Source organism: Apium graveolens, chromosome 3 (genome assembly GCF_009905375.1).
Source record: "Apium graveolens cultivar Ventura chromosome 3, ASM990537v1, whole genome shotgun sequence".
Taxonomy (NCBI): Eukaryota; Viridiplantae; Streptophyta; class Magnoliopsida; order Apiales; family Apiaceae; genus Apium; species Apium graveolens.
In genome coordinates, this window is record NC_133649.1 from 60,080,832 (window position 1) to 60,087,586 (window position 6,755).

At 32.3% G+C, this 6,755-nt stretch overlaps 1 long non-coding RNA gene across 1 annotated transcript; it reads left to right on the top strand.

Annotated features, from left to right (window-relative positions):
• The first annotated feature begins 3,075 nt into the window (after positions 1-3,075).
• LOC141710731 (uncharacterized) lies at positions 3,076-4,691 on the top strand. Its single transcript, XR_012571040.1, has 3 exons — positions 3,076-3,571; positions 3,767-3,854; positions 3,947-4,691. It is a non-coding gene; the product is annotated as an uncharacterized LOC141710731 (long non-coding RNA).
• Positions 4,692-6,755: the final 2,064 nt, after the last annotated feature.

The window sequence follows — 6,755 nt, forward strand, 5'->3', positions numbered from 1 at the left end:
CTTAGCCAAATCAGCTTATTCCTTAGTCGATTTTAGTCTTCTACCATATCAAATCAGCTTCACTGAAACCCTATGACCTTCACACCAATATAGATTGCTACTTCGAATATCTTCAACCTTATTCCTTCGATGAATGAACATATTAATGAACTTCCTTCGAACTTCTGTTGACGACTTCTTCACTGTAGCTTTCCAGATCATTGTGTATATGTTAAGTCTTCTATCTTCGTACTGGTTTCAATGGATATAGGATTATTTGCAAGTCCTGTCTATGTTGAGTTATCATCCGTTGCATTATTGTCATAGATGAATCTATCTTTAATCTTCAACTCCTTCTATATCCAACAATCTCCCCCTATTTGGCTGTTAAACATGACAGTCAAATTTATACTAGAGAAGTATCAATTTGGAAGATAACTCAACTAACCATAACCAAAAATCTTCAATCAGCTTTCAACATTGATGTCCTGGACTTGGAAATAATACTATCTTATATCTTCTACACTCATACTCATTCAACTCCAACAGAGAACAACATCTTCTCTCCCTTTAGTAGAAATGCAAAAGATACGTCTTCAAAATCTCCATATTTCTCCCCCTTAGATAATTAACATGAGTAGACAGGAAAAATATCTTAGGTGACCTATCCAGTCTTCTTCTAAGTTGAAGAAGGTTGCTCCCCCTTTGTTGAATAAGGATATCCACCAGTTTTTGTTCCACATTTCTCCCCCTTTGTCCAATACTGGGAAAAATGTTTTTGTGTTTTTTATGTTATGCCATATTTATTCTCCCCCTTAGTTGAGTAATACTTCAAATGTAGACTACAGAAACTAAATCTCCCACCAAGTACAATTCAGAGAGAAAAGAAGTTCCAGGATTCTCAACTCAAGAAAAGAACTACCCTTATATCACCAAAATTCCCTTCCAGCTTCCTTATATCTCCCAAGAAACAGAATTCCATAACCAGAACCAGGAGAGAACCTCATACAGAAAAAGTCCTCAACCCCAAATCATCACAGCATTCTTGAGAATATTACAAACAAAACCAAGCTAGAATAAGAACAGGTGCTACAAATTTCCTCACAGTGCAAGTGTGTGATTTCTGTTTATTGTCCTCACAGTGTCTTTCACTTCACTCTACACTCAAGTGTTTGAACTCATCCTCACAAGTGTTTCACTCCACTCAGAGCTCCAGAAGTCCAACAATGAATGTACCTGCAAGAAAATCCTTTTCATAGAAAAGTTGCCTTCCATCTTCAATGATGAAAACTTTCAGTCAAGAGATTCAGAAATATTCCTTCTGAGAGGGGAAATTAGGATTCTATAAAGTGGCAGAATTCCTGATATCCCTCAACTTTTATGAAGAAGCATACCTTATAAACTCGTCAGTTGATATCTGAGTCCTCATTTACAAGTTGCTATTTTGACTTAGTCAAAATCATATCCAGATTTGAATTCTGGAAAGATAACCAATGATCAATGATATGCCATTAGGAATCAAAGGTTTCTTCTGAATTCTTTGAGGACTTATCAAAGTAATAATTCTGCTAATTGATATGGAATATAATTTTGCTTCCTAAAATATATCAACTAGTTATCTTTTCTTCCAAGTATTCTATTCTTCATAGAATTCTTTCTTCATACATATTTCTTTCTATCTTAGTCTCGATCTTCTTTCCTTTCAATCAGCCACCTGCCTTATCTGAAAGCTATCTTAAGTCCTGATATTATCTCCTGATAAATATCTTCTGATAACTTAAGTTCTGATAACTTAAGTTCTGATATCTTAAGTCCTGTCTTCAGTATAAGTGCTGATTTCCAGTTAAGTACTGATTTGTCCTGTAAGGTAAGATCTGAAAACTAAACACAAATCATATTACACATGACATTATCAAATATATCTAACATACGTCTAGTCTGCTACTACAAGAAACCACCAATAATTCAGAGGAAGGTTGTAATGTACGCATTTTTTTCATATACGATATCGACCTCAATCTTAGTAGTGGATATGATTTTCTAAATATATGGTGTGTGAGCATCAAATATCATCTGAATGTTATTCTCATTTTCTTTACTTCAACAAAAATGGACTTTCTCTGTGCATTCTTTTCCATTTTAGCAACGGTGCTACCGCTAGTTCATATATGCTTCTTAGCTCTACTAGCTTACTGTTTAGCTTACTGTTAGAATGATAGAAGTTGTCCATGGAAGCCTATATACTTAGTTAGCTGCATAAGTCTAGGCGAAATATGATAATAATTATCTATTTGGGCTGTTGTTGTTGTTGTTCCTAGGTCAATTCTTATACAGTATGTAATTAATTATGCATGTTATCGCTTGTTTATGTTTTTGTATTACCCAAAAATCCCAAAGCATGATGTTTATTCTCTACAATTATAGGAAATGCTTCTGGTTCAGCATCATCTAATTCAGCTGGCATGGTATCGACGAAATGTGATGCAAATATTTCTAAGAATGACCAGGATTGCACTATAATTTCAGAAGAAGTGAATGGGAGCCAAAAAAAGGAAAAACCATCGGCAAAAAAACCAAGATTATTGACATCAGCTGTTTGCGAGCACTTTGATCGTATTACAAGTGAAATTAAAGAAGGTACGCTGAAAATTGATACTATTTGTAAGTACTGTCATGCTCCTTTTAGTGGGGTAAGTAAAGATGGAACAACTCAGTTCACGCTAAAAGAGATGAGAAATTCAACATTGCCTTGTCTCAAACCAAACTCAACACTAGGCGACGTATCCCCTTAGATGTTGGCACTCGTTGGAACTCAACTTATGAAATGATTGTTGCTTCTCTAGAAATCCGTCCTGCAATTGAACGTCTAAAAGAATTAGACTCTGAATATAAATGTTTGCCGTCAGAAATTGAGTGGGAAAATGGGAAGAAAATTTGTGAGCGTTTGAAGATTTTTCTGATATAACCAAAAAACATTCATGTGTTAAATATCCAACTGCAAATTTGTATTTTATTGATGTGATTCAAATTCGCAGAAGTATCAAAATGTGGGTTGAATCTAGTGATGATTGGATTAGTCTGATCGCTTCAAAAATGCTTAAATTTGACAAATATTGGGATGAATGCAATAAATTGTTAACGGTGGCTGTTATTCTTGATCCCAGATACAAGATGGTAATTGTATCATATGCATATCAGGTTGTGTATGGTTCCAGGGCTGAATTTTATATAGATCAGATTCGTGAGTTTTTATTGGAGATTTTTAATGAATATTCCGAGAAATTTGGAAAAAGTAGCGGCCATGTGGAAAGTTCTTGTTCGGGTTACGGGGGAATATTTGGAAATTCAGTAGGTGGAGAATGGTTGGGTGGTTTCCAAGATTTTGTTGCAAGTAGTAATTTAGTGGAACATGCAAGAAAAAGTGAGTTGGATGAATACTTGAAAGAAAGTTTGTTTCTGATGGAAAACGAAACTGAATTTGACATTCTCCGTTGGTGGAAACTTAATGGTCCTAAATTTCCAATACTTGCACGGATGGTGCAAGATATATTAGCTATACCGACTTCTTCCGTTGCATCCGAGAGTTCATTTAGTTAGTGTCGAAGAATTATCACAGATACTCGTTCCTCATTACATTATGAGTCGATTGAAACTTTAATGTGTGTCAAAGATTGGCTCCCCGACATTAAGAAAGCTATATTCTCAGTAACTTAGATGTCCAAATATCGCACTTCTGTTATGGTATATTGATGAACTTATTTATTTTTACTCTTCGAATTCGTTTTAGATCAATCTGAAAAAGTCGTTGAGGATGGTTCAAGCTGCTACAGTGACTGGAATTTAGACTTTTGATAAGCAAGTCCAAAAAGCCAAAGGTATGACCATTTTCTTTATTCTTTATATTCGATTTCCTGCATTTCTTTATTATTTGCAGCCTCCCCCTCTTTTACAATCTGTATTGCAACAGGCACTTTAAGGCATGACTCATACTATATTGCTACTTGTATGTTTGGAGTCCATATTACCAAAAGCAAGGAGATTTTTTTCAGGTACACAAAAAAAATTATTAGAATCTGCATTAATCTATTGCAGTTTTAGTAGAAGTTCAAGGAAAAGTATAATTTTTACAACTTAAGTATCTCTCGTGCGTCTTCTCTGTAACTATATATGAGTTGTGCTCTGTTTTAAGTATGTGGTCTATTGTTAACCAACATTAATAGGTATGATTGAATAAGGTTGTGATAAATTGATTCAATAACTGGAATACTAGTTAATACTAATCCCAGATACAAAGGTGCTAATGAGTGCATTAAGACCTGTTATAACACTATTAAAATTTCATGTGGTTCCTCTATATTTTCGCCCCACTGTTATAAAATTTCGTCTATGTTTAAAATCTCAATTTCGCACTGATAGTCTGATACTGCTACTGCTACTGCTACTGCTACTGCTACCTAGGGCTGTCAAAAGTAGTAAAAAGTATCAATGCTACTGCTACTGCTACTGCTACTGCTATATGTTAATGCTGCTTTTCCTTGTTTTTATTTTTCAACATATGCTTTTACTGGTGAAATATGGAAATAGTGTGCTGATTTGTGGAACTGTGGGGCAAAGGAATCTACTATTTTATTTCTTAAAATTGTTTCAGTTAGAGACAAATCTGTTTTTTATTAGTTAGTAGTGAAATTTTGTTCAAACATTGATAGGCATGAATGCCCAAGCTTCTTTTAATGTATGTTTCTAATTTTCAAGACTTAGAAGTTATACGAAATGGTGCCAAACCTCCTATTAATTAGGCTCGTAATGTATTTATGATTTTTGGGATAGTTAGCAAAAGCGGATCCAGATACGGATAACTGTTTTCTAAAATTTGTGAATACGGATCCGGATTCGGATACGGTTTTTGTTTTCCGGATACGGATTCGGATATATGTGAATCCATATCCGAATTATCCGTTTTACACCCCTAGTAACTTGACACACTAAATCTTTTACTCAACTTTATGGTAACTTATCTAAATCCTAACACAAATAATGTATTAGTCACCTATATAATTATGTTTCATATTTATTTTATCATTATTTTATCGTATAAAAGTAGAGTAATATTTAGTATTAATGGGTTGTAATTGAATTTAAAAATAGTGTAAAATTCACATTATTTTGGTGTAAAAATCATATCAAAAAAATATCATAAGATGCTCTAAGAGCCACTACATAGCTCTTAAATATTATATTCATTTTTTTAATATTAAGTTCAAGTTCTTTTCAATATTGTAAAAATAAATTAAGAGTTAAGAGTAAGAGCCACTACATAGTTATTAAATATTATTTTATATTAAAATAATAAGACCTACGTTTTATCTCTTCCCATTTTATTTATATTTCCTAAGTTCAAGTTCTTTTAATAACTTGAAAAAAAATAAAAAGTTAAGAGTAAATGTAGACAACTTGGAGAATAATGTGCATTACATTAATAATAATAGCCCATAATTTATATTATATCTAAATGTAAACAAAACTTAGTAAACTTGTTTAACTACTTTATCATTTATCATGCTAGAAAACAAAGACAAAATTTTTGAATGAGAATCAAACTTTTCAAACTAACCGAACATAATAATAAATAATATTGTGATTTTCCTAAGTGAACTCTACGTAATTCATTTGTGTCTGACTGTAAGTGAACTCTATATAATTCTCGGACTCCTGCTTTAAAAACTCAACCCCCTGTATATGAATTCTTCTCATTTCCTCATAACTCTTCCTTGACTCTCATGACTATCTGAAATTAAAATTAGATAGTTCTTTAGAACGCTGCAAGGCTCGTGCTTTTTCTAGCAAATGACGACGTTTGCGCTCTACCACTCCATTTTGTTGAGGGGTGTAAGTACAACTTGTTTAATTGATAATACCTTTCTTTAGAAAAAACTGCTTTAGATTACCAGATGGTAAACATAAGTTTAAGGGATTTTCTCCTTTTTATATTAGAAAATAAATAAAGCGCTGTTTTACACAGTTTTCTTAATCCTAGTTATAAATCGAGAAAACATTGTTTTCCATTTTTCTAGTTTTCATTTTATAAAATATGCAAGTTGAATACATATTCAAAATTTTCTATTTTTTAAGAAAATATTTCTAGAAACTGATGAAGTAAACAGCCCTAAGTATTTTATTTGTACATATTCATGTTCAATTTAAAAAGTGCGTCAAGCATTACTTTCAGCTTATATATGACTAAAAGTTTTCTTTTGTGTTATTTACAAAAAATGTAAATGTGTAAAGAGATACACAAATTCAATATTTCCATTTTTCTTGGTATTATTTTCAATTTGACAAAGATAAAATATTAAAATGATATGAGAAATAGTTGGTTTGCAATATAACAATATGATAAAAAAATAGGGAATATTAGTTCAAAGAATTTGGAAATAATTTCTCATTTATGCTTCTTATACTTTAGCATTTAAAATAATTATAATTATCATCTAAATCCTTATTCGAACAGAAGAAACTACCAATGATTTTAAATACTCATAAAGAAATCTTGTTGTATGTATAAAATTCAGTGTGTCATAAAAGAAGGGTAGTAATTGATTAATGGTATTGTAAAGAGGGATTACACTATGAAGAGCAATCAATTTGTCGATTAATGCCCCGAAATAGATAGATTCAGATACTCTGGATATAAATGCTCCCATCCTAGTTGCAAATGCACAGGTAAACTCACAGAAAAGGATTAAAAACACAGGGCCCTAAATTGTAAAAAAAGTATA